We start from the raw sequence: 11,539 nt of genomic DNA, 5'->3' as shown, positions 1-11,539 counted from the left end.
AATGACCTGGAATTATTCCAGGGATAAAGCTTGGAGGCCTGGCAGGAGCCTTTTGCATAATCTCAGCTCAGGTTTAAGAGGGCAGGCTGGGTTCATTTAAAGGGGCAGAGAGCATGGCAAGATCCCCAGAGGGAGAACTAAGTATTTTTCCTGCTATCCTGTAAAGAAATCTCTTTGCTTTTCAGTTTTACGAGGGGTTTATGCTTGTACACAGGTGTGTGTGTGTGTGTGTGTGTGTGAGAGAGAGAGAGAGAGAAAGAGAGAGAGAGAGAGAGAGAGAGAGAGAGAGAGAGAGTATGTGTGTGTCTGAAAACGGGCTGTATAGAGGGAAAGGGGCCAGAAAGGCCATTTCTCTATATCCTGTATTTTCCTTTTTTTAAAAGAATTATTTTATTTAACTTTATGTATTTATTGATTTGTTTATTTTATTTTGACCAGAGAGGGACAGAGTGTGTGTGAGAGAGAGAGAGGGAGAGGGAGAAAGCAAGCTGCCAGGTCTGGGACTTGAACCATGGTCAGCCAATGGGGGAGTCCAGCACTCTTCACCACCACAGCACCTGCCGCCCCCCCTGTATTTTCTTTTTGAGGGTCTATGCTTGTCTTACACAGTAGCAGATCATATTAGTGTGCCCTTGCCACATGCCAGACACCATTCTAAATGCTTTATATGTTTTAATTAATTCATTCATTTAACCCTCACGACCACTAGTGAGGGAGGTACTGCTAGTAGCCGCTTTTTACAGAGCAGAGAGATGCAGTATAGCAGAACTGGGATTTGTATCCAGGCAGTCTGGCTGCAGAGTCCGTGCTTATGCAATCCATCTTCATGTGATTTGTGTGGAGGTTAAACTCTCACGCCTCTGTTTCCCTAAGCCAAGCTGTTTATATGCCAGTTCTTGCACTGAATGTCTTCTGTATGTGAGGTTCTGTGTTTTGTGCTCTGGCTCTGTAGGAGAAAAAACAAGTGTGAATAACATCCTGTCCCTACTCTGAAAAAGCTTGCAATTATCATACCGTAATAGGCAGTATGGGAGCAGTCGCTTTTGTCAAATAGACCTTAAAAAGGTCTGTGATCCTTCATTTATAATTACACTGAAATTTAACATTATGGAAAACACCTGGCATTCATTAGCTAAAGATTCTATGTGGTCCAACATAAAATATGAAAACTATACCAGCTATTAAGGTTTAGTTATGTGTGAAAATGCATTTCATTAAAATGTAAAGCCTAAATAACTAAATACCATAGATATATCATTTCTGTTCCTTTTTGTAGCAACTATAATATGCTAGTAAAAATTCTTATCCCCAGAACACTTTTACCTATCATTCAATACTTTGAATGTATGTAATACTGTCTCTCCAATCTCATTCATACCATATGTTGCAATATATCGGAACCCCCAAAACAAGGCATTAGTACGAACTGTGAGTACCTGTCAGATTTTTCCATCACTAATTCCAGTTAACTTCCTGAAGGCATTTGCCACGCTGGGAGTGTGCAGTTCAGAGTGTACAATATACGTTTCAAAATGGCATGTCCAAATGCGAGCGATCCAGTTCTGTAAAACCATGTGCTTATGGGAATCAAAATGACAGTGCTTCATCGCTTTTTATAGCCTTCACAGATGTAGCCATTCTTCCTCAGTGGCCATTCCGATTTATCTAGGAACAAATTTAGAATACAATAATCCTTATCATGTAAAGAGGAAGTTAAACAGTGCTGGGAAATTGGATGGCCAGCTTGTATTTAGCCACAAACAGGGAATTCACTGGCCCCTCCCAGCTAAATCATTCCTTCTGAGGGGAACTGCTCAGGAATCTCTGTATCTTTCTGGCGACTTGCATCAGACAGTCTCCTAGCTAACGCCACACGTGGTCACTTGAACCGTGGAATGCCCCCCAGGGTGACTGCTGCTGTGACTGTTGCACAGTGGCAAGAGGAGGCAGATGAGGATTGAGGTGGATGTGTTTGTCATAATATAACATCTATTGGCGGGGGTTGGCTTAAAATGCAAGCTCCATAAAGACAGGAATATTGTCCTTATTGCCACCGTCCCCCAATATCCAGAACAGTCCTTGGTACATGATACGTGTCCCACACATAGTCATTAATGGCATCAAGGAGGGATCAAAATTTGAATCATCAGCTAAAAACAACCCAGGGCATGTTTCAGGTTGTTGGAGCATCTGAAGCAGTGAGACTAGGATGGCATGGATTGGGTTAGGTCTACGAGATGGTTCCAGGGGACTGAGGTGGGGCAAACACCATGAGGCAGGGAATTAAATAAGTAAGGTAGCACTGAATTAAAATGTGAGGCTCTGCAAGGCCACATAGAAAGATCCCTAGTTCAAGTCCAGAGACATCCCTGAGTGGCTGGGCACATACTCATCTATTATCTGGGTAAATCATGTCTCAGGACTTTGTGGGGGTGCACCCCAGTCTCTCTGACTCTTTTGTTCATGGAAGAAATAGGTGAATAAACTGATAAAAAAAAATAATCTCCGGACCAAATGCCAAACAGTTGTGTCAGTAATTCATTTATTTACTTGCCACACATTTTTTTCAATGCTTACTATGTACCAGAAATTATTCTGGTGCTAAGATAGAGTATCAAGTAAGACTGACCCAACATCTGCCCTCAAAGCTTACATTACATTACTTGGAGGACAAGTAATAAATAAGATAAATGCATAAAACATATTGTACATTAAAGAATGACCAGTGCTAAGAACGAAACTAAAAGCAGAAATGGACCACATAAAATGTTGTGCCCTTGCAGAGTATTCCCCCTACTGTACAACCTGGTCATGCTCCTACCAGTTGTTTTCCTTTAAGACACTCACCACAAATTTACTTTTTTTTTTTTTTTAATATCTCTGTCTACCTTGATAGGTTCTAACCTTCATGAAGCAGAGATTGTTCTGTCTTCATGGGAAAACACTCCGTGTACATAACCAATAGCCTTAAGAACAGTTATGTGTCTTTTTCCCTCGCATTACCGTGTACCTCGCTTTCTACCTGAACCGTTGCATTCAGCTGCCTCCTGGGAGTGGACAGAGGATACTATGATCATTATACCAGGAATGGAGGGAGAATTAAATTAATTTTTATTTCATTGCATTCAGAGGAGGGTTTTTTGCAGTGAGGTAGCAGACTTAAAGGAAGTTTGTATGAGAGGCCTTCAAAAAAATCACAGAAAACACATATTCTGAAAAAGCAATACATGGATATGAACATCTTTTCACCAGAAATAACTTGTATGTTAATTCCATTTTTTCCACAAAGTTACCTTACACTTTAAAACATTTTTACCAAGCCAAAGACCAAGTATTTAGGATTCAGATCTCAGTTGCCATAACAGAGGAAGCAGTAATGATGGCGTATAAACTTGATTACAAAAGAAAGGAAAGGCCCAGTTGAAGCTTTACTTGGCTCAGAGGGATCTGAGGTTGGGAAGTAGGAGGAGATGAAGGTACAGGAGTTAACAAAACCGAAGAACACCAAGTTGAAGCCAAGGTGGCAGGAAAATAATTAAGGCCTTAACCAAGTTGAGTAGGGACATGGGCTGGGAGATCCACCCCCCCTTAGACTTCAGGAGTACACACCTGTAGAATATGCAAAGGTAGATGGACCATCAGCACTCCGTGAGCACAAAGCCAAGGAGCAGCCCCTGGCCAAGAGATTTTTACAGTGCTTTATAAACTGTGTGAAGCATAGCACGTGGGAAGAAAAATGGGTGGATGTACATAGATGGGTGGGTAGATAGAGTTTCAGTATCTATGTATTTACAAAGTATGAAAGTTTGCTGCCTTCAGCATTAAGGAGTTGTAAAAGAAGGGTCCTGAGAGAGGAAAGGAGGGGATGAGATACGTGTGTCTAATTGTCTACTATCGATCAAAGGAAATGTGATAGATACGCCTATGGGAGCCTGGCCCTTTGTCATAACTAGGATTCTGGAAGAAGATTGCCTGGCATCCTTGCAGCTATATGGGGTAGGACTGGGGTGGTGAGAGGGATGTCACACCAAAAGAAACTCAGTAGCGTATTATGATCAGGCAAAGCACTGGCTGTATTTTAGCTGCCTTGTGTTAGACAAGACCCCGAAGTTCCCACGTACCTTTGGCAGAAGGAAGTGGGGTGGGGATGGAAGAGGAAAAATGTGGGAGAAAGCTGAGTTAGAACAAGAGTTCCTAACATTGACCTGTGTGGGCAAAGCACTGGCTGTATTTTAGCTGCCTTTGGGAGAAAAATGAGTTAGAACAAGAGTTCCTAACATTGACCTGTGTGGGCAAAGCATTGAGGTAGAACTCCAATACAGGGATACGTGGAAGGGGCTCAGGAAGCCCCATCCAGGGAACACTTGAGGCCTAGATGAAGTCAAGAGAGACATGACCGTGACTATAGCCGCCATAGATCACCAACAAGTTCTGACAGAACAATCAGGGATGGCTCATTCCCAGCGTGGTGGTCACCATCCAGAGAGTAGCCCAGCCCAACTGCTTCACAGCGGAGACCAGTGAGGGAACAGAGGTCACTGCATGGATTCAAGGACCCTCTCCCCACTACCACCCTGAGTATGCAGAAAGTCTTACATTCTCAATGGAACCAACATGCCACCTTGGGAAGTGGGACAGGGACAGGATATTAAAATGTTCCCAGTAGAGCTCAACTTAAATTTTGTTTTATAGAGGTTTTTGCCTTAGGGTGCATGTGCCCACCAGGGACAGACAGACAATGTGAGAGGGAAAGTGAGAAATCATTCCCCAGGAGGGATGGCCACACCACAATCCCTTCTCCTCCGTTCTCCTCCAGGGATCCTGGGCACGTATGCCCATGTGTCTGGCGTGAGTTTCAAGCCACCAGGTCCAGGAATTGAACCATAGTTGGACAGTGGGAGTCCAGTGACATAACTGCTACACTGGCCCTAAGCTGGACTTAAATTTGGCCCTAAGCTGGACTTAAATTTTACTGAATACATGCATGAAGTAAATATTTACAATAAGAAGGAGCTAGCCATGGTGGGACAACAACAGTGGCATGTTCCACTATGCTGAGGCCACATGGGAAGTTGCCCAGTTCACATCCCAAGGTCACTCTGCACATGCTGGGTGCACATGAGTATGCCTGTGATCCTGGCTGGCTGAGGCTGGGGTAGCTCATGGCACGGAGACCTGTTGGGGCTACCTGTCTCTCTGTGTACATCTATCTCTCTGCCTCTCCGTCTCACAGAAAAAAATAAATACATAAGCTTTAAGATAAAATATAATTAAATTAAAAGGGACTGAACTGATTTTAGTTGACAAATTTAATTTTTTCTTTTCTGAGAGATTTTTGCTATAGGCCATGTGTGCTTACTAGAGAGACAGACAGAGATGAAGAGACAGAAAGTGAGAACTACCCCTCCCCCAGGGGTGAATAGTCACGTCAGCAATCCTTTCTCCTCCATTCTCTTCCTGGGATCGTGAGCGTATACACGTGAACCCAGCATGTGAGTTTCAAGCTGTTAGATCAGAGAATCAAACAGCAGTCAGCCATGTGGGAGTTCAGCGATATAACCATTATGCCATCTGCTGGTCCTGACAAGTTTAAATTTTCCTCTCTCACACTAACTCCATTTGGTAAAGGCTCATATAAATTCAGTTACACAAAGTATAAGGAAACCTAACTGTCTCTGCAAATCCAAGTGCAGGGTAGATTAACAGATTAGGAAACGTAGTAAGTGTTCAATATATAATTGTTAAATGTATTAATAAATAAAGCCAAGTGTATTTGTTTTCTACTTTAGCATAATGAACAAACTTAGTAGTTCTTTCATTTTTCTCATAGTTTCTACAGACCAGAAATCCAGATGGAGCTTAACTGAGTCTTCCACTCAGGATCTCACTGGGTTGGAATCAAAGTGTCTGCAAGACTGTACTCTTTGTGGGTCTCAGGGACCTCTCCCAAGCTCATTCAGTTTGTGGACAAAGTTTGGTCCCTTGTAGTTGTAGGACTCTGACTGTCTATTGGCAGGGATTGCTCTTAGCTCCTAGGGTTACCCTCAGGTGCCAAACCCATCACTTTGTCAAAACATGGCTCATTTTTTCAAAGCTAGGAAGAGAATCTCCCTCTTAGGGCTCATCTGATCAGATCAATCCCACCTGAGATAATCTCCTTTTAGATGAACTTAAAGTCAAGTAATTTGAGACCTTAATTATTGGGTTTTCAGAAAAATTATGACATACTTTTCTATGTATTTCTTCTTCTCTTTTAAAGAATTATTTTATTTAACTTTATTTATCCATTTATTTATTTATTTTAATTTGACCAGAGAGAGAGAGAGAGAGAAAATGAGAAAGTGAGAAAGCAAGCCACCAGATCTGGGACTCAAACTGTGGTTTGGCCATGTGGGAGTCAAGCACACCTAACCATCACACCACCTGCTGTTCCCCTTCTTCTTCTTTTAATTACAGAGATTTTTGCAATCGGGCATGTGCACTTGCCAGAGAGACAGAGAGACAGAAAACTAGAAATCACCCCCAAGGCAGATGGCCACGCCACAATCCCTCCTCCTCCATTCTCCTCTTGGGATGTTGGACGTGTACGCACACATGCCCGGCATTTGTTTTAAGCCGCCCATCCCAGAGGGTCTAAAATCATGGTCAACTATATAGGAGTCCAGTGAAGTAACCATCACATCATCTGCTGGTCCCTTCTATGTTTTTTTTATGCAAAAATGTGTCATGACTTTTCTGATAACCCCATACATCTGGAAAATACTTTCACAAGCCTAGGCAATCTAGTGGTAATGTCCTATTACCTACTCAAATTTTGACAAAATGTGTCATGACCTTTTCAATAAGCCAATATACCTGCAAAACTTGTCCACGTTTGTCTAATAATGTAACCTACTCACAGGAGTAATAGCCCATCATTCCACAGGCTTTGCCCTCACTCTGGAGGGGACTAGAAGATGCGTACACCACGGGGCAGCTGTCTTGGGAGCAATCTTCTAACTCTGCCTACGGTATGTACTGAGTAGGTAATAGGGAACCTACCCCTTGATAGCCTCAGCTTATGAAGTATTTTCCACACCTCAACTAGTAATATGTAGCCCAAGATTAAGGACACAAACTCTCTGACCTTTCCACACATGACCACCAGGGTCCACTGCTTCTTGGGGCTGGATAATCATGCAGGGAAACCTTTTCCATTTCTACTTGTTCTGTCAATAGTTAGCTGATATCCTAGTCTTTGAACGAATTTCTTTTCTTTCTGAAATGATCAGCACAGGGGACCAAGGTCTAAGTGCTTGAAAAACCCTGGCTCAGATTGACTGCTAATCCACCTAACTCCTGGAGAAACCAACACGGGAAAGAATCTGGGATGCTAAATACCTGTCTTTAGGTCCAAGCTGTTAGAGGTAGGTAGAAACATGTAAATGCTCAGTCTTTATTTAACAGGAAATTGGCTCTAGTCCAGACACTAGATCCACATTCTCACTCTCACCGCTTCCACCTTCTTCCTACTGCTAAATGTAAAGATGCCGGGTCTGTGTATGCATATTTTCCATTGCAACAACATGAATAACTCATCACTTATGCCCAATTACCGTGTAGCGCAGTAATAATTATGCACGCTATTCACTACGTGTCAGATTAATTTTGCTGTATATTGTATTTAAATGCTGAACTCTGTTCCGATGCACACAGTCTTTGTATTTGTAGATCATGTAGCATGGACATTTGACGATAGCAAAAAAACAAAAACAAAAACAAAACAACTTAAGAGAGCATTTGTATGCAAAAGAGAAAGTGTCATTGAGTGAGTGAGTCAGAATTTCTATGCATGGGATTGGCTCATGCTCAATCAAAGAAGCAAACAAAAGAAGAGCTGCAGGATATTTTCAGAGAGGTCAAATCAAGACTATCAAATAAATGAATTTCAAAAAAAATGTGTTCAGCTTGCAAAATGCATTTATTATTAATTATGTACAGATGAAAAAACTTTAAATAGTTCAGGTCACTCAATTTCTTCACCTAATCAGCGTTATAGGAAGATTATACAGACTCTAATTTCTTTCTTTCATGTGAAAGGTTAACACATGAGATAACCCCATCAACTCACATGCTGAATTATCAACAGCCACCAAGAAAGTCTGCCTTTTTCTTTTCATTTTTGGTAAAATAAAATGTGAATCTTCTTGTGTACCCAGTGACTTCACGTACCACAGGTGGGATGTCAGTGACAAATTGCCTTCTATGAGTTGATGAATCAACCCCAAAATTATTAGTACATGATAGCATCTCTGAACAGGTTTGATTAAGCTGTGTATTTGAAGAAAAGCTGGGGAAACTCCATCTCATGTGATATTTTCAGAAAAGAATATTTTAAAATTCACCATCTCTTGAATATCTCAAATCATGAAAGTACTGACTCTTATGGCATTTATATGAATAAAAAATTTACTGCAACATTTGTCAACTTCTATACATTACTGCAGGAATCGCAGTACCTGGAAGAGACCATAGAAAAGCAAGAATAGCATCCTAGCCGAGAACTGGAGAGAAAAGCTCTTGAAAAAAAGATGTAACCTTTTGAAAATAGTACAGTGTTCCACTGATATGCTTAATCATAGATATGTGTAATGTGCTGATTCTAGGCCAAACATTTTTAGGAAAGTTCAGATAGGGGATATGGCATCAAATATTGAAGAAACATCTTGAGATTTGAGAAGAGGGGTCCAGCAGGTGGAGTAGTTGTTAAGGTGCTGGACTCCCACCTGGTCAGCTGTGGTGTGAGTTTTGGTCCCTGCAGCTTGAAACTCATGCTGAGTGTGTTTGTATGTGTGCGTGTGTGCCCAAAATCCCAAGAGGAGGTTGGAAGGAAAGGGATTACTACATGGCCATCCCTCCTGGGGGGTAATTTCTCATTTTCTCTCTCTCTGGCACACTCTGTAGCAAAAACCTCTTTAAAAAAAAAATTGAGGAGAAGGACCAAGAATGCAGTTTTGGTCCTATAATAAATGAGATTGCAAAGGACTTAAGCAGAGTGCTAGTTCAGAATCTCTCAGTCTTTTTTGCACCTATCCAATAAACATCTCCATCCCCTTATCTATTTTCTGTCACCTACAGACAGAAGACTTGGAAAATCTTGACAAAAAGAAAAAAAAAGAGAAAAATGGGACCAGCGGTGACATAGTGGTTAAGGCTCTGAACTCCCACATGGTCAACCGTGGTTCCAAGTCCTGGACCCATATGCTTGAAACACACACTGGACATGTGTGCATGTGTGTCCAAAATCCCAAGAGGAGAATGGAGAAGGGGTTGCAGCATGGCCATCCCCTCTGGGGGTGTTTCTGGCTCTCTGGCTGCCTCTCCAGCAAACGCACGTGCCTTATAGCAAAAATCTCTCAAAGAAGAAAAAGAAAAATGGAAAAGCAAGCCAGAGTGATGTTGTCTTAAACGCAGCACTCCACAATGGGATGCAGGGATCACGTGGGAAGATGTCAAGTTCAGACCCTGAGGTCGCCCTCTCCATCCAGGTGCACGCCTGAGTCTGCGATCCTGGCCTGCCGAGGCTGGGGTTGGGTCATGGCATTAAGACCCTGCTGGGGAGATGTCTTTCTCTTCCTCTCTCTCTCATGGCAGAAATAAATGGATAATCTTTATAAAGGGGGGGATGGATAGAAAACCTGTTATTCTATTTTTTTTTCCCCCTAGCTGAGGCAGCCTTGAAGTCTAGTTCTACCAGAGAAATGTAAGGGGAGGTAAAGGCAGCTGGAAAAGGTATGAGGAACATTTCTTTCTTCTGGCGAAGGAGGAAATGCTGGTACTTATTGGCCTGTCAGAAAAGTCATGATGCGTTTTGGGACCAGCAGTTGGCGTAATGGCTATGTCGCTGGAATCCCATGTAGTCGACCACAGTTCAAGTCCCGGACCCAGTGGCTTAAAACTCATGCCAGGCACGTGTTGGTGCTTGCCCAAGATCCCGAGAGGAGAATGGAGGAGAAGGGATTGCAGTGTGACCATCCCCCCTGGGGGGTGATTTCTTGCTTTCTGTCTGTCTCTCTCTGTCTGGTGAGCGCACGCTCCCTATGGCAAAAACCTCTCAAAAAAAAAAAAAAAAAAAACCCCCCAAAAAAAAAAAAAAAAAAAAAAAAGAAAGATAGAAAAGTCATGATGCGTTTTTACATAGAAAAACCGAAAAATATATCCTAACTTTTTCTACACTGCCTGCACTGGAACATGGGTGTGTGGGCAGAGGCACTGGGCGTGCTTCTGTCCTCTCACAGCCGTCGGGAAGCACCCTCACAGTCACAGAGGCACCACTCAAAGACCTGGCTTTGTGAGTCCCTGAACTTCAGCGCCCGACAGCCTCCAGATTGCTTGTTAGGTGAGGAAAATCATCCCTTGGTAGGTGGGAGCAGAATGTATTTGAACTGGACATTGAATTATTTGAGATGCTTGTGAATGGAAGGAAACAAGATGAATTGGATGGGAACCCAGGGTGACAGCAGAGCCAAGTAAGGCTTCCTGGATTGTTCACTTAGGTTTTGTTTGTTTCCCAGGAAAGAGAATGTCGGGGCCTGCACCTGGATGTGGACCCCATCTTTCCTACTAGTTCAGCACTTTGTGCATAGGATTTCACTCTATGTTGTCATGCTGACAGGAGATCTTCCGGCTCAAGAGTAATTAGTACTAATTAATCTCCTTCATCTTTCCCCAGGGCTTTGTATTGCATAAGGATTGAGCAGTGGCTGAGGGCTCTGGCCTGATGCTGTTACATATCTAGAGGTTACCCAGGACAGAATTACTGCCCGTGGCCACCCCGAAGCAAAAGGAATCAAATCTCCCAAATCCCATTAGACTGTGGTGTGAGGGTGGTAGAAGGTGAAAGTGTCCTTTACTGGGAGATGAGTGTGTTTAAGCAGTTGTAAAAGGATGCTGCTCTGGTAGTGCAAACCAGGGAGCATAGATAAGAAAATAAATTTCGCCTTTAAAAGAATATGGAATATTTATACAAACAAATGACTCTTTTCTTTACAAAACAAATCACTATTGAACTCCATTAAATATTAAATCCGCTTGCCAATGAAGGAAGAATTAGAAAACTCTTCAAGTGCTAAGGAGTAATGCCAATAGAAAGTTGATTAAAAATAGACAAGGCTGGCCCAGTTGTGCCGTGGTTAAGCACTATGTGTTGGGAGTTGCATCCCACCTAGCCAACAGGAGCTCAAATCCTTGCCCCAGTGCCTTGAAAAACACACCAGGTACATGTGCTTCTGTGCCCCAAATCCTGGCAGAATGAAGAAATGTGGGGAAAAATTGTTGCACAACCACATTCCATTGGGGGAGTGCATTCTTCATTTCTCTCCCTGGGGTGGGCACATGTGCCCTCTGACAATTTTAAAAATATAGAAATATAGAACCAGCAGATAGATGGCGTAATGGTTATGTCACTGGACTCGCATGTAGTAGACCATGGTTCTAATCCCAGACCCAGTGGCTTAAAACTCACACGGTGTGTGTGTGTGTGTGTGTGTGTGTGTGTGTG

At 42.6% G+C, this 11,539-nt stretch overlaps 1 long non-coding RNA gene across 1 annotated transcript in view; it reads right to left on the bottom strand.

The window, feature by feature from the left end:
- Positions 1–718: 718 nt before the first annotated feature.
- Positions 719–11,539, bottom strand: part of LOC102475743 (uncharacterized) — a 14,409-nt gene continuing 3,588 nt past the window's right edge. Inside the window, exons 2-3 of the long non-coding RNA XR_003548774.1 lie at positions 1,437–1,665; positions 719–946 (exon numbers count right to left, since the gene is read on the bottom strand). This is a non-coding gene — a long non-coding RNA (uncharacterized LOC102475743). The remainder of the gene's footprint in view (positions 947–1,436; positions 1,666–11,539) is intronic.

Source organism: Tupaia chinensis, unplaced genomic scaffold, assembly GCF_000334495.1.
Source record: "Tupaia chinensis unplaced genomic scaffold, TupChi_1.0 Scaffold000127_2, whole genome shotgun sequence".
NCBI lineage: Eukaryota > Metazoa > Chordata > Mammalia > Scandentia > Tupaiidae > Tupaia > Tupaia belangeri.
The sequence above is the reverse complement of the archived record's forward strand: the minus strand, read 5'-3'. Positions and strand labels throughout refer to the sequence as shown.